The 26,141-nt window shown below is 41.9% G+C and overlaps 1 non-coding gene across 1 annotated transcript; it reads left to right on the forward strand.

Annotated features, from left to right (window-relative positions):
* The first annotated feature begins 15,857 nt into the window (after positions 1 to 15,857).
* Trnas-cga lies at positions 15,858 to 15,933 on the forward strand. Its single transcript has one exon. It is a non-coding gene; the product is annotated as a tRNA-Ser (tRNA).
* The last annotated feature ends 10,208 nt before the right edge of the window (positions 15,934 to 26,141 follow it).

Below are 26,141 nucleotides of genomic sequence, written 5' to 3' on the forward strand. Positions count from 1 at the left end.
ATAAGACAAAAGTGTCTGGCACAGTTGTTAGATCGATTACTGCTGCTAAAATGTCGTGTTATCAAGATTTAAGTGAGTTTGAACGTGATGCTACAGTCGGTGCACCAGTGATTGGAGACAGCATGTCCGAGGTAGCGATGAAGTACGATCATTTCACGAGAGTACCGTGAATATCAGGAATCCGGTAAAATATCAAATCTCCGACATAACAAACACTTCTGTAGCAATCTAGTAATAACATTAGCCGTACTCTCATTCAAAACAGACCTCAACTCAAATTACAACTTAGACCTCATGAGAAATTTAAGAGTGTGGTTCGAATTCTTACCTTAAATCCCACATTTATCAAATCATAGCTCCAACGTCGACCCATTACACTTCAGCAACGTTCTACGACAATCCAAATTCATTACTCCTTGGTGTGTAGGCTAAAAGACAACTTCTTATATAGTATCAGTTGCCTGTCTTGGCAGCAAAGCTCTTACCCTGACACAAAAATTCAGCACTCAGCTGTCTCTTCATCTCAACACTGTTTCCAAGAATTGCTTCTTTCATCTTAAGCCACTGAAAAGGAAGAACAGGCCAAGAACACACAACTTCAGGACATGTTGACATAATGAACAATGCATAAAATGTGCAGCGACCAGTCAATGACTGTACACCGCACGTGGTCGAAAGGATATTGAGTGGAGGTCATTCTACGCATGTCATTTGCACGGCAAAAACCTCATTTCGAGTAACTGAATTAACTAATCTATACTTCTTACTACAGTTGCTATCGTAGTAGACTGTGAGCCAAAACATTATGACTTCCTACTCATCGGCGTGTTGCCCCATCTCTGGAGCTCAATATATCAGCTATTTTGAGTGGCATGGATTCGTCAGGTCCTTCTTAGGTTTCTGGAGGTGGCACCAGATGTGCGTGCAGTCCCAGTGAATTGTGGGCAGGTGGTTTCTGGGCACAGAGCTGGCCTCCAATAGCGTCCCAGACATGTTGCATGGATTCACATGAGGGGACTCTGGTGGCCAAGACACCAACGTTAGTTCATTATCATACTCCTCAAACCACTGTAATACGATTGTGCCCTTGTCACATGGGTAGTCATGTGCCTTCGATTATTCCTACAGGTGCCATGGGAGCCCAGATGACTGGTCACCATAACATAATACCGCCCCCACCAATCTGCGTCCAAGGCACTGCGCATGTGTCGAGCGGCCGTTTTCCTGAATGACGGAGTATCTGAACACGACCATCCACCTGGTGTAGCAGGAAATGTGATTTGTTCGATCAGGTGACGCTTACCCATTGATCCACAGTAATCAATGATCACGTGCCTTGTGCAGTCGTAGTTGACGACGTCGTTGGATCAGCATGGGAACACATAAGGGTCGGCCGCTGAACGCTGTGCTCGGCGTTGTTCCCTGTAGTCAGGTCTGCCACAGATCCTGTCCTCCTCCGACATATACGTTCTGTGATCAGTCGTTGATGTCCATCATCTCGTCGCCTAGTCGTAATTTCGCCGTCCTTCAGCCACGCCATAGATGCTACGGCCAGTAGCACGAAAATACCCAGGTCATGCAGTACTAGCTGGAGGAGAGTATAGACTGGGCTTTCTATGTATTCACTGCAGAGGGTACAGATAGACAATCGTACGAAATACTATTGAAAACATTTTCTGAAAACTGTCTTGAGCACCTAGGTCGGCAGCCCTCAGGCAATGGACCTTGCAGCACTGGATCTTGTAGCTATGGATCTTACCGATAATGTCAGTTTAGAAACGGGGATTAGTGATCAAGATGTAATTATAGAAACTACGGTTACGAACGTTAATAAATCAGACAAGAAGTCTAGAAGCGTGTTTCTGCTAGAGATGGCAAATAAGCAGTTGTTAGCATCTCACTTACCCGGTGAACTGACGTCACCCAGTCCCAGTAAGATGGAGCAGAGGGATTAAGGGCAAAGTTCAAGCACATTGTAAATCGTGGTCTGCAGAGATACGTGCCTAGTAGGGGAAAGTAGCCTATATCGCACCGGCTCTCAAATCACACCACCACGTTTTTGGATTTACCGGTCATATTTACGCACCACCTAGCGGGAAGTAGTTTTAACTAGGGAACACTCCCATGATGCTACAATAGTTTGGTATCAGTAGCTGCGGTAGTTTGTGTTTTATTTAGCTTACAAGAAAAGTGACGATTTGCATGTAACATTAGTGTACTTTTCGTAAGGAGCCTGCTATTAAGGTACGAAACATAATTTCATTAATATCTATCACATATAATTAAAATATATTTAAGTACTCTTTGACACTGTTATAATTGTCATTCAATCAATTGTTTAGCTTACAGCATGAGAAACTCACAAAATGGCGTGGTTGCCGAAATCGCACCACTGCTGAGTTGCCTAAATAGCACCAGTGCGATTTAGGAATCTTTACTGGTGCGATTTAAGAACCTTAGTAATGAAAGTCTTTTACACTTATTCTTTTAATACATTTATGGTGTGTTGACTTTCGCTCTAGTTTTTTTTACGTGTTTCTTGTAAGACAATGTTCGATGTAACGTGACTCCAAGATAAACTGGGTTTGGGCAGTGTTGAAGTTTAACTGAGTTCCATTCCAATTGTAATTCCCTGTTTGCTTCCTTGCTTCAACACACGGAACGGCATAATCCGTAAACTTACCAACTCACACTGGGGAGCAAACCCTGAAATTCTACGTGCATCATCTCTGGCATTGTGCTTTGCTCCAGCTGAATATGCATGCCCCGTCTGGAGAAGATCGACACATGCTCAGAAGCTAGACGCAGCACTGAATGCCTCATGTCGATTAATCACGGGATGCCTGAAGCCTACAAACCGTGATCTCCTTTATATGTGTTCTGGAATAGCCCCCCCTCCCCCCCCCCCCCCCCCCCCCCACACAGATCAGACGGCAAACGTTGGCGATGGTCGAACGAAGCAGGCAGTGCGAAGATAGAAGACATCCCCTGTACGCACATCAGCCAGCGGAGGCAAGACTTAAATCTAGGAAAGACTTCATAAAAGTTGAACGTCCACTAACCGAAAGTCAGTCTACAACTAGAGAATCAATGTGGAAACAGAAATTGGATAAAGGCAGTCTGAAAAGTTGGAACATTATAGAAAAACTTCCTGCTGGATCACAATTGGAATGGAGAATCTGGGAGAGCCTAAATAGACTTAGATGTCAAATGGGAAGATCACAGGATAACCTGATCAAGTGGGGATACGCCGAAGAAGAGCCCTGCCAATGTGGAGGAAAACAAACCATGACACACCTGCTGACCCGTCCATCTTTGCTGGCCCCATGCACTTCCCAAGACCTGTGGTTGGCCAACGACGCTGCTGTGAAGCGTGCCGAACACTGGAGAGAGATATGAGCCTTGCTCTAGACAATAATGACGACTTACAATATGTGAAGATCATGAATGTATATATGAATGAATAACTATCATTTACTTGTATTTGTAATCTAGTATATATAGCGTATTAATTAATTACCGATGTAGCTCAGACACGATTAAAATAAATAAATCAACAAATAAATACATTTATGGTGTCTAATATTCCCAAGCTAAGAAAAATAATTTCGCGGTGATCGTGAAAGTTGACGTTTCGTAACAGGTATTATTCTTTCCACGTCTTCATTGCAGATTTCCATTACGATGGCTAGGAGGAAATATGGGAAGTGGTCTCCAGAAAGTATGACACGTGCACTGGAGGATTTTAAAGAAGGGGAAATAAAATTGAACGAATGTTGCAGAAAATATAAAATACCAAAGAAAACCTTTTTAAAACATATTCGAGGTGAAGTTATACGGGGAGTCAACCGCGGCAACGATGGGGCAGTGAATGGGAGACAGCGTTACCACTTTCAGCTGAAGAAGAACATGTTAATGTCATTTTAGAGTTCGAAGAGAACCTGGAGGCTAATCCCCATCTTGACAATCCATTCAGTAAAGGGAAAAAAATGGCTGGTAAGAAATGGTACTACGCTTTTGTGAAACGTCATCCGACACTAACTTTACGACAGCCTGAAAATGTACCTATTGCTAGGGCTAGAGGTTTTAATAAGGAAAATGTTAACAAGTTTTTTGTTATTCTGGAAAAAATTGTAGACGAGCATAAACTAAATGCGCTGACCATTTTCAAAGTTTACGAATCGGGTTTCTCAACTGTACAAAAGAAATCTCCTGAGATATTGGCACAGAAGGGGAAAAATCAAGTGGGTAGTGTTTCTAGTGCCGAAAGAGGAACTAACACTAAAATTGTCTGCTGTAAGAGTGCTAGTTGCCCGCAGCTCGTGGTCGTGCGGTAGCGTTCTCGCTTCCCGCGCCCGGGTTCGATTCCCGGCGGGGTCAGGGATTTTCTCTCCCTCGTGATGACTGGGTGTTGTGTGATGTCCTTAGGTTAGTTAGGTTTTACTAGTTCTAAGTTCTAGGGGACTGATGACCATAGATGTTAAGTCCCATAGTGCTCAGAGCCAAGAGTTCTAGTGGTAATTATGTGGCCCCTATGATAATATTTACGAGGTTTAGGATGCTTCCTTCCCTGAAAAATGGTGCTCTACCAGGAGCTCTTGTGGAAATTTCAGACACTGGTTATATTAATAGTGGGCTCTTCATTGAATGGCTGGAGCATTTTATTGCTTGTGTTAAGCCATCGGCAGAGAGAAAAGTTCTTCTTGTGTTGGAAGGACACTCGACACACTCCAAGAATCTTGAAGCTGTTAAACTTGCAAGGTCGCATGGTGTTTTTTAACTTCCGGGGCACACTACACACCGGTTGCAGTTTAACTTCCGGGGCACACTACACACCGGTTGCAGTCCGTCAATGTGGCAATATTCAAGCCGTTGCAAACCTATTATGATGAAGCACTGTGCAAATGGCTACGAGCTAATGAGCCTCCTGCGACTCAGTTAGAGGTTTGTTCTTCGCTTTCCGAGACGTACAGCCTAGCAGCGACCTTGAGCAATGCAGTGAATTTTTTCAGAGCCACTGGAATCTGGCCCGTAGACAGAAATGTCTTTTTCGATGCTGACTTTGTTCCAAGCATTACCCATTCACAGAAAAGCAACACAAATCAAACTGAAAAGACGCCAATGTGCCTGCCTGTTCCCAATGACAGTGCTGAGATTGGGTGTCAAGAAGCTGAAGAAGGCCTCTCCAACGGAGCAAATACAAAGATATCGCAACCACTTCAGATTATCCCTTCCAGAAGTTTTACTGTGACCGTCCATGAAATAAGTCCTTTGCTAAAATCGGTTACCAAACACGGAGAAAGACTAAAGAAAACTGCTCAGAAAGCTGAACTGTTGACTTCAAGCCCATATAAGAATACATTGCAAGATATTAGGGACAAAAAAACACCTCATGTTGCAAAGAAAGTGTTGAAATCAACTGATGGACTTGGACCCTCAAAAGGAAGAAGCAGAGAAGCGACGACAATATCACTGGTTCATCGTCATTATCTCTCGAAAATGTTCAGGTTGAAATTGATGTAGATGACTGATTTTGCTTCGTTTGTGAAAAGAGCGTGGTGGAGGATATGGTGCAATGCTCATGAAACCTGTGCTGGCGTTTTAAAACATGAAATGACCTTTGAGAGTGAGTTTTGTACAACCGCATAATAGTAGGAATGGTACAATTTTGGCACCCTGTGGTGCAATTTAGGAAACCAGTAGTCTAAATGTCACCGTTTGCAGAGTTTTTCAAAGTAGTAAAAAATAAGTAGTGTATATTGTGGCAAAAATTTCTTTTAAATGATTTTTGTACCCAAAACACAAATGTTCATTTCTATATATTTATTTAACTGAAATAGAACATGTTAAGGCTTCTACAGCAGTTCTTCTGAAACGTGGTGCGATTTAGGCTACTTTACCCTAAGTGCGTAAAGGATGGAAAAGACACACCATGATTAAATAACGAAATTCGTAAAATGTTGAAGAATGGGAGGCTGTTGCACTCTCGGTTCAAAAGAGAACGCGCAAATGACAATACACAAAGGTTAGTACAGATCAGTGCGTCTGTGAAAAGATCTGTCACATCTTCGTAAAAAATCTGGCAGAGAACCCGAGAAAATTCTGGTCCTATGGAAAATCGCTAAGCGTGTCTAAAGCTTACATTTTGTCTCTTGTTGACCAGTCTGGTTGTAACCTCACCCTCACTTATCGACCTTAATGACAGTAAAAATTAAACCGCGTGTACCTAATGGAAATTTGGTAAAAGCAATCGTCACCGAAGTTAATCTGTCGGTAAAGAGGGAGGAAAGGGTTACATCTAAATGAAAGGAAAAATGCAAATGAAATTGGTGGAAATTAATTTTGAGAAAAGGGTAAAATTAATAAAGAAAGTAAATGTGCGGTCGTCATGTTAACAATTAATTGGCGTTAATTAGATATTTGAGATTTGGGGAAAATTACGGTCGCCAGTCCTATGGACAACTACTATAATAACTGAAAAAGAAAGGTTATTGCACATATAATTAGCACTAAAAGCGTGGCAACTGAAGGTTGACAAGTGTTGTGTGAAAACTGAGTTTGTCAGAAGTAATAAATTTCGCTACACTCAGACTTAATTTAGCAAAAGAATTAATAGAAGCGGAAAATTGAAAGTTAATTTAATGACTGAAATTAAGAGTGAACTTTGTTTGTGAGGCACTAGGAAATTAATGAAAATACAGTTAGTCTTGGGCTATCTCAACATTCATCTCAAAAGCAACTTGAATCCACGCAATTTAGAAATAAGAGATTTAACTTTGAACTTGAATTAAATGATTCTGAACAATTAACAATAGTAAAATTCAATACGTACCAAGCTGAGCTGCAGTCACAGGTAAGCTAAAATATGGTAACAAAACTCGCACTCTTAATTTGTGCTTGTGTAATCTAAATATAATTCTGTTTGGTTATGGCATGAATACTTTAACTGAACTTTGAAATTAAAGCAGTGAAATGGAATGATATTACTTTAATGCTGGCGTTTGATTTCAACGACACTCGGGTCCATTTTGGAAAAGGAAGGGACCCTGCTTGGTAATGCAATTGGGACAATGAGCATAAAGGTTCATGCTAAGTTGCTGTATTTTAGTGATGCAAATGGAACAGTTTGAAAAGCTGAGGTCTGCCATACAGTTCTAAAACTTTACGTGCTTCCAGTCTTCCTTGTTGGTTGATTGAAGGTTTGAAGCCGTCGACAGAGGAGGTGGCGACAGTCACTCATTGTCGGCCGTCGCTGTTGCAGAAGCTGGATGTTGGCGCGCCTTCTTCTCGACACGGTCACCAGGCGAAACGGGCTCTCGATGTGCGCCAGCTAATGCTTCCCGTCCGCGACATCGTGCCAGAAACTATGATAGCAAGTCGAGCGCAATTACATGCTGCCAAACCCCGAAAGCGGGAGCTACACACAACACACCTGCTCCACCGCCCTACTCCAGCCAGACTCTGCTCTGCCAGCGCTCCACGCGGCAGAGTTAACAGTACCCAAGATCCTAAACACTTTGGTTCTCCACACGACCTATCGATGTAATCGTTCGATAGCGTAGTTTTCCCTAGGCAAGACCCAGCGTAAAAATACAAATAATATTTACAAAACAAACCAGTTATACATCGACATAAATGCATATATATATATATAAATTGTAAAACAATTACAATATATAAAGACACAGAAATGTCATATTTTCAGGTAACAAAATAAGGAAAAAATTTATAGTACAATAGATGGAAATAGGAGAAGATGCATTTCTGGCGTTACAAAAAATGGCTCTGAGCAACTTCTGAGGTCATCAGTCCCCTATAACTTAGAACTACTTAAACCTAACTAACATAAGGACATCACACACATCCATGCGCGAGGCAGAATTCGAACCTGCGACTGTAGCGGTCGCGCGGTTCCACACTGTAGCGCCTAGAACCGCTCGGCCACTCTGGCCGGCCCGGCGTTACATGGTGTGGCAGTTGAAGATAGCAAAATGAAAGCCAAAGTTTTAAATTTCGTGTGCAAGAAATCGTTTACGCAGTAGAACCGTACAAACGTTCCGTCATTTGACCATCGTATAGACTTCGGTATGGACAACTTAGTAATAAGCATGCCTGGCGTAGAGAAACCACTGAAAGATCTGAAAGCAAATAAGTCACCAGGTCCGGATGGAATCCCATTTCGGTTTTACAAAGAGTACTCTACGGGATTGGCCCCTTATCAAGCTTGCATTTATCGTGAATCTCTCGCCCAGCACTAACTCCCAATTGATCGGAAGAAAGCGCAGGTGATTCCTGTATATAAGAAAGGTACGAGCACTGAAAGACCTGAGTCGAAACAAGGCCCCCGGAGTAGACAATGTTCCATTGGAACTACTGACGGCCGTGGGAGAGCCAGTCCTGACAAAACTCTACCATCTGGTGAGCAAGATGAATGAAACAGGCGAAATACCCTCAGACTTCAAGAAGAATATAATAATTCCAATCCCAAAGAAAGCAGGCGTTGACAGATGTGAAAAATACCGAACAATCAGTTTAATAAGCCACAGCTGCAAAATACTAACACGAATTCTTTACAGACGAATGGAAAAACTGGTAGAGGCCAACCTCGGGGAAGATCAGTTTGGATTCCGTAGAAACACTGGAACACGTGAGGCAATACTGACCTTACGACTTATCTTAGAAGAAAGATTAAGGAAAGGCAAACCTACGTTTCTAGCATTTGTAGACTTAGAGAAAGCTTTTGACAATGTTGACTGGAATACTCTCTTTCAAATTCTAAAGGTGGCAGGGGTAAAATACAGGGAGCGAAAGGCTATTTACAATTTGTACAGAAACCAGATGGCAGTTATAAGAGTCGAGGGACATGAAAGGGAAGCAGTGGTTGGGAAGGGAGTAAGACAGGCTTATAGCCTCTCCCCGATGTTGTTCAATCTGTATATTGAGCAAGCAGTAAAGGAAACAAAAGAAAAATTCGGAGTAGGTATTAAAATTCATGGAGAAGAAATAAAAACTTTGAGGTTCGCTGATGACATTGTAATTCTGTCAGAGACAGCAAAGGACTTGGAAGAGCAGTTGAATGGAATGGACAGTGTCTTCAAAGGAGGATATAAGATGAACATCAACAAAAGCAAAACAAGGATAATGGAATGTAGTCTAATTAAGTCGGGTGATGCTGAGGGAATTAGATTAGGAAATGAGACACTTAAAGTAGTAAAGGAGTTTTGCTATTTGGGGAGCAAAATAACTGATGATGGTCGAAGTAGAGATGATATAAAATGTAGGCTGGCAATGGCAAGGAAAGCGTTTCTGAAGAAGAGAAATTTGTTAACATCCAGTATTGATTTAAGTGTCAGGAAGTCATTTCTGAAAGTATTCGTATGGAGTGTAGCCATGTATGGAAGTGAAACATGGACGATAAATAGTTTGGACAAGAAGAGAATAGAAGCTTTCGAAATGTGGTGCTACAGAAGAATGCTGAAGATTAGATGGGTAGATCACGTAACTAATGAGGAAGTATTGAATAGGATTGGGGAGAAGAGAAGTTTGTGGCACAACTTGACCAGAAGAAGGGATCGGTTGGTAGGACATGTTCTGAGGCATCAAGGGATCACCAATTTAGTATTGGAGGGCAGCGTGGAGGGTAAAAATCGTAGAGGGAGACCAAGAGATGAATACACTAAGCAGATTCAGAAGGATGTAGGTTGCAGTAGGTACTGGGAGATGAAAAAGCTTGCACAGGATAGAGTAGCATGGAGAGCTGCATCAAACCAGTCTAAGGACTGAAGACCACAACAACAACAACAAGAAGGGTACAAGACCAGCAAAAATTACATACTAATATCGCTAACCTTGGTTTGCTGCAGATTCCTTGAACATAGTCTCAGTTCGAATATAATACATTTTCTTGAGAATTAAAAGTTTATGTCCGCGAATCACCATGATTTTAGAAAGCATCACTCGTGCGAAACTCAGCTTGGCCTTTCCTCACATGGTATGCTGAGAACTATGGATGAAGGGCAACATGGAACCCAGTACGCTGTCCTCGTCGGCGAGTGTTTATCAGAGACAAATAGTATCGTCAGGAGTACTCCAGGGAAGTGTGACAGGACCGATTTTGTTCTCTGTATACATAAATGATTTCTCGGACGTGGTGGGCAGATATCTGCGGCTGTTTGCTGATGATGCCGTGGTATACGATAGTGTGTCGAAGTTGAATGACTTTAGGAAGATACAAGATGACGTAGACAAAATTTCTAGTTGGTGTAATGAATGGCAGCTAGCCCTAAATATGAGAACAAGTAAGTTAATGCGAATGAGTAGGGAAAACAAACATGTACTGTACGGATACAGCATTCGTAGTGTAATGCTTGAGAGAGTGACATCGTTTGAATATGCGGGCGTAACGTTGCAGACCGCTATGAAATGGAAAGAGCCTGTGAGAACTGTAGTAGGGAAGGCAAATGGTCGACTTCGATTTATTGGGAGAAATTTAGGAAAGTGTGGTTCATCTTTAAAGAAGACCGATTATAGGTCGCTGGTGTGACCTATTGTTGAATACTGATTGGCTGTTTGGAATCCAACTTCTGAAGGTGATTACCGAATGATTCTACTGCCGCGAACATACATTGCGCGTAAGGGCGACGAATATAAGGTACGAGAAATTATGGCTCATATGGAGGCATATAGACTGTCGTTTTCCCCTCGCTCTGTTTGCGAGTGGAACAGGAAAGGAAAGGACTAGTAGTTGTACAAGTTACCCTCCGCCAGGCACCGTAACGCGGCTGCCTAGGTGTACATGCAGATGTGGATGCTCACGCGTCAAGCACTCGAACAATCGACCGATTTCGCCGTCTCAGAAACACTCATTCCCAGATAGCGGACCACAACAATATTTCCTGCGCCGAAGTCGCTTATGGCAGTGGATTCTCTATTTGTGAGCCATATCGTCGCGAGAATGATTCTCCGTTAGTTTCTGCTCCGCTTATACACTTTCGTTGCCGCCTGGAGCGTCCACAAAGCCACTACTCTGCATTTTGTCTCGCGGTGGACAGTGTTTCCAATATTTTGCCTCGTCAGCGTATAACTACTTTGGAAAAATAATTAAGACCCTTAGACGAACGTTTACCGTTTGTGCCTTAACTGTAGAATGCGACGCAGTTCTTCGACAAATTCAAAAATGTTCAAATGTATGTGAAATCTTATGGGACTTAACTGCTAAGGTCATCAGTCCCTAAGCTTACACACTACTTAACCTAAACTATCCTAAGGACTAACACACACACCCACGCCCGAGGGAGGACTCCAACCTCCACCGGGACCAGCCGCACAGTCTCAACAGCTTCAGTGTACAGAATGAGACTTTCACTCTGCAGCGGAGTGTGTGCGGATATGAAACTTGCTGGCAGATTGAAACTGTGTGCCGGACCGAGACTCGAACTCGTGACTTATGCCTTTCGCGGGCAAGTGCTCTACCATCTGAGCTACCCAAGCACGACTCACGTCCCGTCCTCACAGCTTCACTTCTGCCACTACCTCGTCTCCTACCTTCCAAACTTTACAGAAGCTCATGCTGGAAACATCCCCCAGGCTGTGGCTAAGCCATGTCTCCGCAATATCCTTTCTTCCAGGAGTGCTAGTTCTGCAAGGTTCGCAGGAGAGCTTCTGTAAAGTTTGGAAGGTAGGAGACGAGGTACTGGCAGAAGTGAAGCTGTGAGGACGGGGCGTGAGTCGTGCTTGGGTAGCTCAGATGGTAGAGCACTTGCCCGCGAAAGGCAAAGGTCCCGAGTTCGAGTCTCGGTCCGGCACACAGTTTTAATCTGCCATCTGCCGGGAAGTTTCAACTTCAGTGTAGTAATCAGCAGTCCGGAATTACACACTCGCAATGACTTCCCTCGCCTGTCGCCAACAGAGCGGAATCTGGCGCGGAGCAGCAGACTTGGCTGCTGTGCCGATTCCGGCGGTGCAGTCGGGACGATGATACCGCCGAAATGCGGCGCGCCGGTAACGAGGTTAATTACGAGAGATCACGCGAGCGCCGTTCCCCATGCTAGGCGAGTCTAGCGCGGGAACGGACGCCACCGTGAAAGTTCGTGGTGGTGGTGGTGCGCTCTCTGTACCGTCTCTGGCCGAGAAGTCCTGAGCTGACCCACTTTCACATTTTGCTCCTGCTCTTGTTATTGTGGTCTTAAGTCCGAAGACAATGCAGCGCTCCAAGGTAGTCTATACTAGGCAAGCCTCTTCATCTCTGAATAACTACTGCAATCTACATCCCTTTGAAGCTACTTATTGAGAAACGTATCCTTTCGAGCCGTTCCACTGGTTCTGTTGAGATGACTTCGGTTTCCTGATATTTGTTGGCACCTCTAATTTCTCGGTGGACCTGTGCTTCAAACAGGGGACAAAGATGAACAGCAAAGTGCTTCATTCGACAGCCACAGCGACATTTCAGTAAAAGGTAACTTTTCCATTTATATTTTACTTTACACGCACTTACATCTGCATTAAGTTTTTACGCAATGCTATTACTACACTACTGGCCATTAAAATTGCTACACCACGAAGATGACGTGCTACAGACGCGAAATTTAACCGGCAGGAAGAAGATGCTCTGATATGCAAATGATTAGATTTCAACAGCATTTGCACAAGGTTGGCGCCGGCGGCGACACCTACAACGTGCTCACATGAGGAGAGTTTCCAACCGATTTCTCATACACAAACAGCAGTTGACCGGCGTTGCCTGGTGAAACGTTGTTGTGATGCCTCGTGTAAGGAGGAGAAATGCGTACCATCACGTTTCCGACTTTGATAAAGGTCGGATTCTAGCCTATCGCGATTGCGGTTTATCGTATCGCGACATTGCTGCTCGCGTTGGTCGAGATCCAATGACTGTTAGCAGAATATGGAATCGGTGGGTTCAGGAGGGTAATACAGAACGCCGTGCTCGATCCCAACGGCCTCGTATCAGTAGCAGTCGAGATGACAGGCATCTTATCCGCATGGGTGTAACGTGTCGTGCAGCCACGTCTCGATCCCTGAGTCAACAGATCGGGACGTTCGCAAGACAACAACCATCTTCACGAACAGGTCGACGACGTTTGCAGCAGCATGGACTATCAGCTCGGAGACCATGGCTGCGGTTACCCTTGACGCTGTATCACAGAGATGAGCGCCTGCGATGGTGCACTCAAGGACGAACCTGGGTGCACCAATGGCAAAACGTCATTTTTCGGATGAATCCAGGTTCTGTTTACAGCATCATGATGGTCGCATCCGTGTTTGGCGACATCGCGGTGAACGCACATTGGAAGTGTGTATTCGTCATCGCCATACTGGCGTATCACCCAGCGTGATGGTATGGGGTGCCATTGGTTACTCGTCTCGGTCACTGCTTCTTCGCATTGACGGCACTTTGAACAGTGGACGTTACAATTCAGATGTTTTACAACCCGTGGCTCTACCCTTCATTCGATCCCTGGGAAACCCTACATTTCAGCAGGATTATGTACGACCGCATGTTGCAGGTCCTGTACGGGCCTTTCTGGATACAGAAAATGTTCGACTGCTGCCCTGGTCAGCACATTCTCCAGATCTGACACCAATTGAAAACGTCTGGTCAATGGTGGCCGAGCAACTGGCTCGTCACAATACGCCAGTCACTACTCTTGATGAACTGTGGTATCGTGTTGAAGCTGCATGGACAGCTGTACCTGTACACGCCATCCTAGCTCTGTTTGACTCAATGCCCAGGCGTATCAATGCCGTTATTACGGCAAGAGGTGCATATTCTGGGTACTATTTATCAGGATCTATGCACCCAAATTGCGTGAAAATGTAATGACATGTCAGTACTAGTATAATATATTTGTCCAATGAATACCCGTTTATCATCTGCATTTGTTCTTTGTGTAGCAATTTTAATGGCCAGTAGTGTATGTCTATTATGTATCCAAGTTGTATTTCGCTGCTTCTTTTCCTACTCCTTCCCTCGTCCGATAGAGAGAGTGTGTTAATGTCTGTGTATGAAGCTTTGAAATGTTGTGGTTCGCAGGGACGTGTCCTTTGGATGATAATGGGAGTTTAGCCAGCTTTTGTGTAGAGTTTCAGCAGAGCGAAGCTTGGTCACTAAACATCAGTGCCCACTGGTCACCAGCTATTTCGCACGTTGAGGTAACTGTCTGGCCGTTTCCGGTGCTACCTGTGGACCCCCGTCCAGTATCTCGGCGGCCCACTGTGCTCTGCTGCCTCGGGAAGTGAGGACGTTGCTCCAGGTCGTCTCCACTAATATAAGTTGGCAACTTGGAACGTGTATGACTTAGTTTTCTTTGAGGCTTTTAGGTATGACAACTGCAAATCATACTTTTTATTTGAGTTTGGTACTGGTATCATCTTCACTAATATTCCAAAGGTTTTCAGAAACGACCACAATCATTCCCCTTGTTAAATAGACATATTTCAGTAAATCATGACCGGTTTCGAGCTGCCTAGCAGCTCATCTTCAGACGATACATACATACATTCAGTGCTTTTTCGTTGTAGCTTTGTGACGCTTGTTGTGTACTTGTGACAGGACAGAAAACGACAGAAAGTAACCGATATCTGTGGTACAGTTTCACGAAACATTCACAACATAAGTTGTACTCAAAGATGTTACTTAAAGTTAATAGATTCGACAGTTGTGTATTTGTTATGTGCAGCACTTTGGAAAACATTATGCGCGTTTTTGAATTGTTGTCACACACTCGAATTAACAGACTTTGCCATACACACCAACTTCCGTGTTTTATAAATTGTAAACAGTCGAAAGAGTGTGGTTTAACTACAGGCTCAAAGATTTCGTGTTGAACCAAAAACGTGAACACTTGCATTGATGAAGGCTATATCTGACTTGCACGAAATATACATTGAGACGCCAAAGAAACTGTTATAGGTATGCGTATTCAACGAAAGAGATGTGTAAACGGGCATTGAACTATTGATGACTGGAAACACGTTGCCTACTCTTGCGAGTCTCGTTTCAAATTGTATCGAGCGAATGGACATGAACGGGTATGGAGACAACCTCATGAATCCAGCAGGATAATACGGCACACCGCACGTCCAGTATTGCTACAGAGTGGCTCCAGGAACACTCTTCTGAGCTTAAACAGGTCCTCTGGCCTCGAAACTCCCCAGACATGAACATTATTGAGCATATCTGGGATGCCTTTCAACGTGCTGTCTAGAACAGATCTCCACCTCCTCGTACTCTTACGGATTTGTGGACGGCCCTGCACTGTTCATGGTGTCAGTTCCCTCCAGCACTGCTTCAGACATTAGTCGAGTCCATGCCATGTCGTGTTGCGGCACTTCTGCGTGCTAGCGGGGGCCAAACACCATATTAGGCAGGTGTACCACCTTCTTTGGCTCATCAGTGTAATATAAATGCGAAATTAAATTAGTAAAAACTGAGTTGAAAATCAATATGTGCGTTAACAAGGTGCATGGAACTAGATTTTTAGATGATATTTCTGTTACAATTAAGAGTACTGGTGTTGGGATTAGTGCTAAAAAAATTGAAAAATAAAAAAGAAGGAAAAAACCTGCACCAACTCTTTCCCACTGCAGTACAAGACAAGCTCCAGTCGGGCAGCTGTCTGATGTCGTCACTAACCGACCGTTGCGTGGACACGTACGAGTATAAACGTTCCAGAATGAGATTTTCACTCTGCAGCGGAGTGTGCGCTGATATGAAACTTCCTGGCAGATTAAAACTGTGTGCCCGACCGAGACTCGAACTCGGGACCTTTGCCTTTCGCGGGCAAGTGCTCTACCATGGTACTGGCAGAAGTAAAGCTGTGAGTACCGGCCGTGAGTCGTGCTTCGGTAGCTCAGTTGGTTAGAGCACTTGCCCCCGAAAGGCAAAGGTCCCGAGTTCGAGTCTCGGTCGGGCACACAGTTCTAATCTGCCAGGAAGTTTCATATCAGCGCACACTCCGCTGCAGAGTGAAAATCTCATTCTGGAAACATCCCCCAGGCAGTGGCTAAGCCATGTCTCCGCAATATCCTTTCTTTCAGGAGTGCTAGTTCTGGAAGGTTCGCAGGAGAGCTTCTGTAAAGTTTGGAAGGTAGGAGACGAGGTACTGGCAGATGTAAAGCTGTGAGTACCGGGCGTGAGTCGTGCTTCGGTAGCTCAGATGGTAGAGCAGTTGCCCGCGAAAGGCAAAGGTCCCGAGTTCGAGTCTCGGTCCGGCACACAGTTTTAATCTGCCAGGAAGTTTGGTACCGCAGTCTTTTTTACTTTCACACACAATCACTGTGCTACAGCAGGTCAATACATTAAAAAAAGACGTCAGAAGGGCTGCAAGTTTGGAAATACTGTTAACTCGTAACAAATTTTGAGCTCTACTGGTTAATGGAAGGCAACGGCCTTACAGCAGTGGATACGCCGGTTCCCGTGAGATCACCGAAGTTAAGCACTGTCGGGCGTGGTCGCCACTTGGATGGGTGAACATCCAGGCCGCCAAGCGCCCTTGGCAATTTTTGGGGGTGCACTCAGCCTCGTGATGCCAATTGAGGAGCTACTCGACCGAATAGTAGCGGCTCCGGTCAAGAATACCATCATAACGACCGGGAGAGCGGTGTACTGGCCACACGCCCCTCCTATCCGCATCCTCCACTGAGGATGACACGGCGGTCGGATGGTCCCGATGCGCCACTTGTGGCCTGAAGACGGAGTGTACTGGTTAATGGAAATTGGTCGAAAGAGGACGCCATTCAGTAATTCAGTCCTTCAGTGCGCTATAATACGCAATTTATACTTACATATTGCTATAAAATCAAACTGGAATCACTTTACTTCTAGAAACGATAACTTGTTGTTTCATTCTTTGTTCATTTAAATGCATCCATGAACGAATTACTCTGTCATTACTAGGATCTGAATATATTCTCAAGTTTGAATTTTAAACTCACATTGTCTTGAAATCCCAACGTTCACAATTTCGTGAATGATCCCGGCTGTTGACACCAGTAAATTTCTTTTATTCTCCTATTGACACGTACACATGGCATTATTTGCTTATGAGAGGAATAACAGAACTGCTAATTATCAAATCTGTATTTCATGTCATTTTCAAATCAGTCTTAGTTACAAGTAAAAAGTAGTCATATTCCGTCATTTCACACTACAGAGACACATTTCAAGATCGTACTTCGAACTTTGCTCTACGTACATTAACTTAGATTACCAGCTGCTGTCGTTTACCATGTTGTCGCACACAGAGCAAAAAGCAGAATAAGAGTGATTTGAAAATGATACGAAGTACAGAGGTTACAAATGTGCTTCACAATGATGCTTAGTTGATATTAGCTAATCGCACGATTAAATAAACATCGCATTTCAACCTACTGTGAACCATGTTTACATTTATTAAACAACAAGATTTGTTATCACCAGTTAATACCAGTGTCGAAGCAAACTATAGTGTCATCTGTAGTAGGAATAAGGTGTCCACGTTTTCAGGCCTGGGGTGATCCATATGAAAGCAGGCACAGAAATCCATCGCATATGGTATTATTGATGACGACAAGGCCAAGAGAGTCACAGTGGCGAAAGAGTGCTGGCGTGAGGTTTAGCGCTAGCAAAGTAATCATCAGAAAAATTATTGCATCAATCGGATTCTATTTTAAAACGCGCTAATATGCACGAGTGATCATGTGCAGGGTGCAGCGAGTAGTTTCGATGACGACGTAGTGCATCAAATTTTTACGGAAATATATACAGGGTGATTCAAAAAGAATACCACAACTTTAGGAATTTAAAACTCTGCAACGACAAAAGGCAGAGCTAAGCACTATCTGTCGGCGAATTAAGGGAGCTATAAAGTTTCATTTAGTTGTACATTTGTTCGCTTGAGGCGCTGTTGACTAGGCGTCAGCGTCAGTTGATGCTAAGATGGCGACCGCTCAACAGAAAGCTTTTTGTGTTATTGAGTACGGCAGAAGTGAATCGACGACAGTTGTTCAGCGTGCATTTCGAACGAAGTATGGTGTTAAACCTCCTGATAGGTGGTGTATTAAACGTTGGTATAAACAGTTTACAGAGAATGGGTGTTTGTGCAAAGGGAAAAGTTCTGGACGGCCGAGAACGACTGATGAAAATGTAGCACGCATCCAGCAAGCATTTGTTCGCAGCCCAGGAAAATCGACTCGCAGAGCTAGCAGAGAGCTGCAAATTCCACAATCAACTGTATGGAGAGTCCTACGAAAAAGGTTAGTTATGAAACCTTATTGTCTGAAATTGGTTCAAGCACTGTCTGCAGCTGATAAGATTAAAAGAATCGATTTCTGTGATTTTATCCTTGCTCAAATGGAAACAGATTGTGTTTAGTGATGAAGCAACTTTCCACACTAACGGGAAAGTCAACCGTCACAATGTCGGTATATGGGGCACTGAGAATCCGCGGGAAACAACCCAGTATAAACGTGACTCGCCTAAGGTGAACGTTTTCTGTGCCATTTCAGCCAATAAAGTTTTTGGTCCCTTTTTCTTCGAAGGTGCTACTGTAACTGGACTACAGTATCTGGAGATGTTAGAGAATTGGCTGTTCCCTCAGCTCGAACAAGAAGCACAACAATTCATATTTCAGCAGGATGGAGCGCCACCACATTGGCACTTATCTGTCCGTAACTACCTGAACGTCAACTACCCGAGGCGATGGATCGGCCGCCAGGCAGCCCGTGACAGAGCACTTCATCACTGGCCTCCAAGAAGCCCTGATCTTACCCCCTACGATTTTTTCTTATGGGGGTATGTTAAGGATATGGTGTTTCGGCCACCTCTCCCAGCCACCATTGATGATTTGAAACGAGAAATAACAGCAGCTATCCAAACTGTTACGCCTGATATGCTACAGAGAGTGTGGAACTCTCGCTCTTGCTCGTGTGTCTGGAGGGGGCCATATTGAACATCTCTGAACTTGTTTTTGAGTGAAAAAAACTTTTTTAAATACTCTTTGTAATGATGTATAACAGAAGGTTATATTATGTTTCTTTCATTAAACACACATTTTTAAAGTTGTGGTATTCTTTTTGAATCACCCTGTATATATATATATATATATATATATATATATATATATATATATATATATATATATATATACATACATAATCTGCTCATTAATTTCAATACACCCTGGTATTTCAACATTATTATATTAACTTCCACATATGTAATACAATCAAAATCATTATATTTTACTTTCGTCAAAGTATCCTCCTTTGGATTTAATGACTGCATCACAAACTCGAGGCATGCCGTCAATCAGTTTTTGTAGGTATCATGAATCTATATGATTCCAAACATCCTTAACAATATTCCAGAGATGTTCCTTGCAGGATATATTAACTTCCCTGATACATCTGTCCACTTCGTCCAAGACCATTTCAATGGGATTACAATCGGGGTTTTGTGACGGTCATGCCATATCATTCAATACTTTCTGTTTTTTCTTTGATGCATTCTAGTTCGTACAATATGCCGACCGATGATTTGGGTGATTACCCTGCTGTAAGGTGAACCCTTTCCCAATTAAGCGCAATCCACTTCGTATCGCATGATACTGAAGTATGTGGTGGTACTGCTTCTGATCCATACATCCTTCTATTTTCACAATGTCGCCAACTTCATCTCTGGCAAACCATTCCCAAACCATAATAGGACCTACAACGTGTTTAACTGTAGGTAGCACACACTGCTGGGCTACCCTTTCCCCTACCCGAACAAATATTTTCCTTTTGGTTCCAAAAATCTCGAACTTCGATTCATCGGTGAATAACACCTTCGTCCACTCTTCCGATGTCCAATTACGATGTTTTCTAACCCATTCAAGTCTCTTCTTTTTATTTACTGGCCTTAGAAGGGGTTTTCTCGCTGTGACACATCCTTTCAAGCCGGCTTCAGTCAGTCTCCATTTTACTGTTGCAGCAGATATTGTAGTAGTGTTCATTTCTACCAATTCTGCTCTATTTTGAATCTGTTTCTCTTACTGGTAATTCTGGTATACTTATCTTCACATTTAGTAGTTTTACGAGGTCGTCCTGGTCGTGGTATGTCCTTATTGCTACCTGTTGTCTTCTGGCAGTGAAGGGTGTATTGTATTCCCCCTATAGACATACTATCATGTTGTAATAGTGGGTGGAGCAGGGAACAGTATCGACAGGGACCAGAGCTCCAGTATTGAGAGTGAAATGGTAAAAATAGCATACTAATGTTGTGCATGTTTTCAAGCGGTACGATTGGCCCCAGCTGAACAGCTCTGTGAAGAGGGTCAATATGGAATTGGATCGACTGCTTCGAGCTGGTGCTGAGCTGAGGATTGGTTCGGTTCCTGTTGACACTATTAGTAGGTGGGGCTTTACTTCTCATGGCCTGCATCTCAGTAGAATAGGGGAGGATATACTGGCTAGGTTGATAGCAAATTCTTTAAGGGGGGACACTGCAACTCATGGATGTATTTCTTTTTTAAGTTAAGCTCATTATCTACACATTCAGTATTGAAACAAGACGTATCTAAAAATGTTAAGCATAATACTTGAGAAGACAAAAAAAAGTAACAGTAAATTTAGTATATCAAAATATCAGAGGTTTAAAAAACAAAATTAATGAATTTCAGATCTGTTTAGATGAGCTACAGTTTACAAATCCTGTTGATATTATTTGTATTTCTGAACATCATTTAGGTAGTGAAATTGAAATGCTTAATATGGAAGGGTATACCTTTGCTTCAAAGTATTGTAGAAAAGAGATGGAGAAAGGAGAATTGCCACTTACATTACGAAGGGTAAGAATTATAAAAACATTGACATTCTTAAATACTGTAGTGATCAGCATTTTGAAGCATATGCCACACAAGTAGGAACACACAAAAGAAAAATAATTATAGTAACAATATACAGGGCTCCAACTGGTAATTTCCAGCTGTTCACTAAACAGCTTGATGCAGTATTAAATTTCTCAACTTCTAAAAATAATGAACTCATAGAAAGTGAAGATTTTAATTTACATTTTCTGGAGGGTAGCTACTCAGTATCCATACTAGAGTCTCTTACCACTTCTTATAATCTCATTCCTTTAGTACAGTTCCCAACCAGGGTTATGGGTACCAGCAGCACTGCTATTGATTACATCATTGATACTACCACACTAGCAAATCATAGCATAAATCCAATATTTAATTGCCTTTCAGATCATGATACCCAGTTGCTTACATTTAATATAGTGTGGTCTGATTCAACTAATAACAAGAAGTGGGAAACTATGTGAATAATAAATGAAACAGGAATTAAAGGTATAAAAACTGTTTGAGGAATACAGATTGGAAAGATGTATACAATTCAGCTGGGATAAAACAAAAATATAACTTTTTCTCTAATACGCTCATAGGTTACGTTTAAAACTGCTGCCCTAAGAAAGTAATCAAAGCAAATAGATTAAATGTTTCAAAACCTTGGATTACAAATGGAATAAAAGTATCTTGCAACAAAAAAATAAGGCTGTACTTAATGTCAAGGAAAAACGATGACTACAGAGCTAAATCACATTAAAAATCATATTGTAAAATTCTAAACAAAGTAATCACAAACCCCAAAATGTATTTATTTTAAAGAAGAAATAAATGCTGCTAATAACAAGATAAAAACTGTATGGAACATAGTAAAAAGTGAAACAGGAAAAACTAATCAGGCAAATGACGAAATTATGTTAAATGTATATAATGAGTTGATTAGAGATACCTGCAAAATTGCAGAGACTTTCCACAACTTTTCCCTTTCAGTAGAAGACAACTTAGGTTTGCATAGTTCCTCAGAAGGCAGCTTAAAATGTTTAAGAAATGCATTTCTGGAGAAGTTTGATGAAATTCAACTATATTCTACCTCACTGAAAGAGATTTCTAATTTTATTAGCTCTCTTAAAAACAAATGTTCCAAAGGTTATGATGAAATCAGCACTACCATAATTAAATGTTGCTCCTCAGAACTTTGTGAGATACTGAGTTATTTATGTAATGACTTCACAGTGGTACTTTTCCAGATGGGATTAAATATGCTATTGTCAAACCGTTACACAAAAAAGGAGACAAATCATCTGTGGAAAACTTCTGTCCCATTTCATTATCAGCAATATTTTCAAAAGTGTTTGAAACACTTAGTACAGAAAAATATTCTCATTCGCAATCAGTATGGATTTCAGAAAGGATTGTCAACTGATCAAGCTATATTCACTTTTACAGATGATACATTAGAATCAATAAATCAAAAGTTATTACCACTTGGAATATTATGTGATCTGGATAAAGCTTTTGATTGTGTTAGTACAAAAGTTAAAATATTATGGGACAACAGGAGTAGCAGACTCATGGTTCTCAGCCTATCTTTTTAATAGAAAACAGTGTGTGTCTGTATCTGGCTTACCACATAACAATAGTAATTCAAAATTTGAAAACATCAGACAAGGGGTGCCCCAGGGCTCTATTTTAGGTCCCTTGTTGTTCCTATTATATATTAATGTCCTTCCACATCCAGTGTCACAAAATGAAAATTTTGTCTTATTTGCAGATGATACAAGTAGTGGTATAAAAAACAGTACCCACGACCTTACTGAGCAATCAGCTAATGAAATATTTGTAAGTATTAATGGGTGGTTCACAGCAAATGGATTGTCACTGAATTCTGATAAGACCCAGTACATACAGTTTAGTACCTCACAAAGAATACCTGACCCTATAAGTATAATGTATTCAAACAATGAAATTAAAGCTGTAGACAGTGTCAAATTTTTAGGGCTACAAATTGACCACAACCTAAATTGGAAAACTCACACTCTAGACTTAATGAATCGCTTTAGTTCAGCTACATCTGCAGTATGCTTGATAGCAGAAATAGGTGATTTAAAAATGAAGAAGTTAGTTTATTCGGCCTATTTCCATTCACTAACGACTTACGGAATCATCTCACAAAGAGAACATTTTCAGAATTCAGAAATGAGTCATTAGAATTATATCTGGTGTCAGTCCTAGATCATCATGCAGAGGCCTCTTTAAGAAACTTGGTATTCTAACTACTACTTCTGAGTACATATAGTCACTGATGTCCTTTGTCATTTCCAACATGTCTCTTTTTACACAAAATAGTGCAAAACATGACTATAATACCAGAACCAAAAACAATCTGTATAATGACTATAAAAGCTTAACATTAGTTCAAAAAGAGTCAAATACATGGGTACTCATATATTCAGTAACTTACCAGAGCATATCAAAGGTCTTGTAAGTGATAAAGATCAGTTTCAGAGTGAATTAAGAACTTCCTGTTGGCCAACTCCTTCTACTCCATTGATGAATATCTTCACTAGGATTATAGTTTATAACTCTGTCTGCATTAGAATTGTACAATACCCATTGTCTGGTAAAAAAAGAAGAAAAAAAAAACTTTGACTCTTTCCACACCCCAGAGACTCCTCTCCAAGGGATCCCTGGAAAACGATAAATGTGATATGTGATGTACACTGTTTCGCAATTTGGCGAATAGGTAAACTTGCTTGGCTAAGTGCTACAATTGCAGCAAGTTTTTCTATGGATATCTCCACTTGTGGAGCCATACTAGCGACGCGCATACTTGAATGTCAGAAGGAACTGACGAGGTGGAACCACATGTTATGTATCGCAGCAGTGCTTGCCGTTCGCTGCGGACATCACATCACTACAGGGAACAACACAGATACATCAAATGCGGCGTCCTTAAGCAAATAGGTAAATAAACTTATCAGTTAGGTACATAACGTTTATGTACATAACATTGTTTGTTGGATACTATTGTATCTCGATGACCACAAACAAAAACCATGACATGTGTACAACTGTTGTACTATTCCTTTTGCTTCCTCAACCGTACCAACCGTATTAGACCTTATCTACAGAGAACTAGATGTCATTTATTGGGTGTATTGAAATTAATGAGCGGTAGAGTATATGCTGCAAAGCAAAGCGATTTCTTTATGTAATGCGCACTGCACATACAGATGCATGGAATATTGTCCACCAAACAGGGCGATTTACTTTCGTTGCTAGGCCTTTTGTGGGTGGCAACCGTGCTTTTGTAAGAATCTTCGTCTACCTCTCTATATATCGTATAATTTGGCGACAGTGCTGCCTCTCTTGCCTGAACCAATCCAGTGTCTACACATTACACTGTATTACCGCACTGTCTGCCAGATACGTATTAAGACTGCAGGCACTAAGGTCAGAGTGTAGCTTCCTTATTTTACCGCTCTGTGAGATAATTCATTTGTGATCTGTTGCAGAGCGTTTCAGTGCAGCTGATCATACTTTCTTCCCAAGCAATTCATGTACAAACGTTTATGTTTTGCGCCTTTGCTCTTTTCCATTGCAGTGAACATATCCGTCGGTCTGGTACTGGCTCAGGACGTTTACCTTCTGAGCATATGTTGAAACGTCCCCTTAGAAAAATTATACATGACTGTGTTTAAACTGACACACAATATTTTTAGCGCAACGCAATCTGACTTTCAAAAATCCCTACGAAAGAATGGCCCTGACTAACATTAACCTATACCTTTCACAAATCACTTACCTCGCCTAAAATCTTTGTTACTCAAGCTACTGCAATACAGCGAGCGCCACAACTGCCAGCTAAATAAAAGATTCAAACTACTGAAGGCATTAACTACTGATATGCATAGTTAGCAAATGAAGGATTTTGATATAGAACAAACAATGTATTTGCCTTACTAGTGTTCAAAAGTAATAATATATATTGCAGTTCATGACATCCAGTCTTACAAGTTTCAAAACTCCGCCATTTCTTTCCCCACATCCACCACTGCTGGCGGTTCACCTCCAACTGCGCAACGCTACGCGCTGTTAACACCCAGCTGCCCAACACTACAATGGCAGACAACAATGCAAACTAGCCACAGACTGCACACAGTACAGCCAGTGATTTTCATACAGAGCGCTACGTGGCGTTACAAATATAAAAACCTAAACAGCCTACTTACAATGTATTACGCAGGGGTTTTAATATTATTGGATTTCAGATACTTTGCATAGGAGATATTTGTCATAAAAGAAAAGGACAGCCAACGAACTGTAGTTCGTAAAGATGCTAAGCATCATAGTGCGAGAGTAAAGAGACGAAATATCTTTTTTAATGTGTGCCTATACCAAAACGCGCGTCCAGTGTTTAAATACCCTAAATAAACACTATGACCCGTTGGGCGCAAATTTCTAAAATCATTGCCGCAGCGCTTGTTACCAAGAAGCTGCGAAACAGAAGAAGGAACAATCTATCTTTTGTTAAGAAATATTCTAGAGTCTTCATTATCCCTTGTACTTTTGGTCGTCGACATGTTAAGACGTACCGCATAGCACTGCTACAAGTTGTATTTTTATTTTGTGTAAAAACTATGTGAAACGACAACCAACATTTCGGTAACTCGGGTGTGGATAAAATGTACTTACGCACACGCAAGGACACTTAATTTTAAGAAGGAACGGACTGACAGAGCAGCGATTATTCGACTGCGCCATGCACAAAAGAAATATCAGATGTAAGTCATCCATTTATTGCGTATTTGTCAATGTGTAAAAGTTTAAAGCCAATTTGTTCAAAATATATTAATATTTTACGATGCAGTAATTTTCTTCTTATTCTTTTCTTTCACTAACCAAAAATGGTGTTCAAATTGTATCTGAGCTTTGTTACAGGTTCGCTCTTTATCGCGGTGTCTCGATTGTATCTGGGAGACCACTAATGTGTTCAACTTCCGATCTGTTAATCTTTCTCTTACGAAATTCCACTAATTTGCTTTCATTTCCATTTTTATATTCAAATAGGACCCTTAGGTATTTTCATCGAAGATTCTGATTGCGTGAAGGCAATCCGGGTCAAAAGGTCAATTAAGAAAACCCCTTCGCGCAATCAATCCGTACGTCTCCTGAACACAATCGAGAACCGGCGCATCGGTGATCAGTTAATAATCTCTCTCTCTTTTAAAGTCGTACTAAAAAACGGCCACGCAGGATGGCCGTAAGTACGCAGTCTAGCGTCAGGTTGCATTTTGTCAGTAAATATTACCA

This window comes from Schistocerca americana, chromosome 7 (genome assembly GCF_021461395.2).
Source record: "Schistocerca americana isolate TAMUIC-IGC-003095 chromosome 7, iqSchAmer2.1, whole genome shotgun sequence".
Lineage (NCBI taxonomy): Eukaryota > Metazoa > Arthropoda > Insecta > Orthoptera > Acrididae > Schistocerca > Schistocerca americana.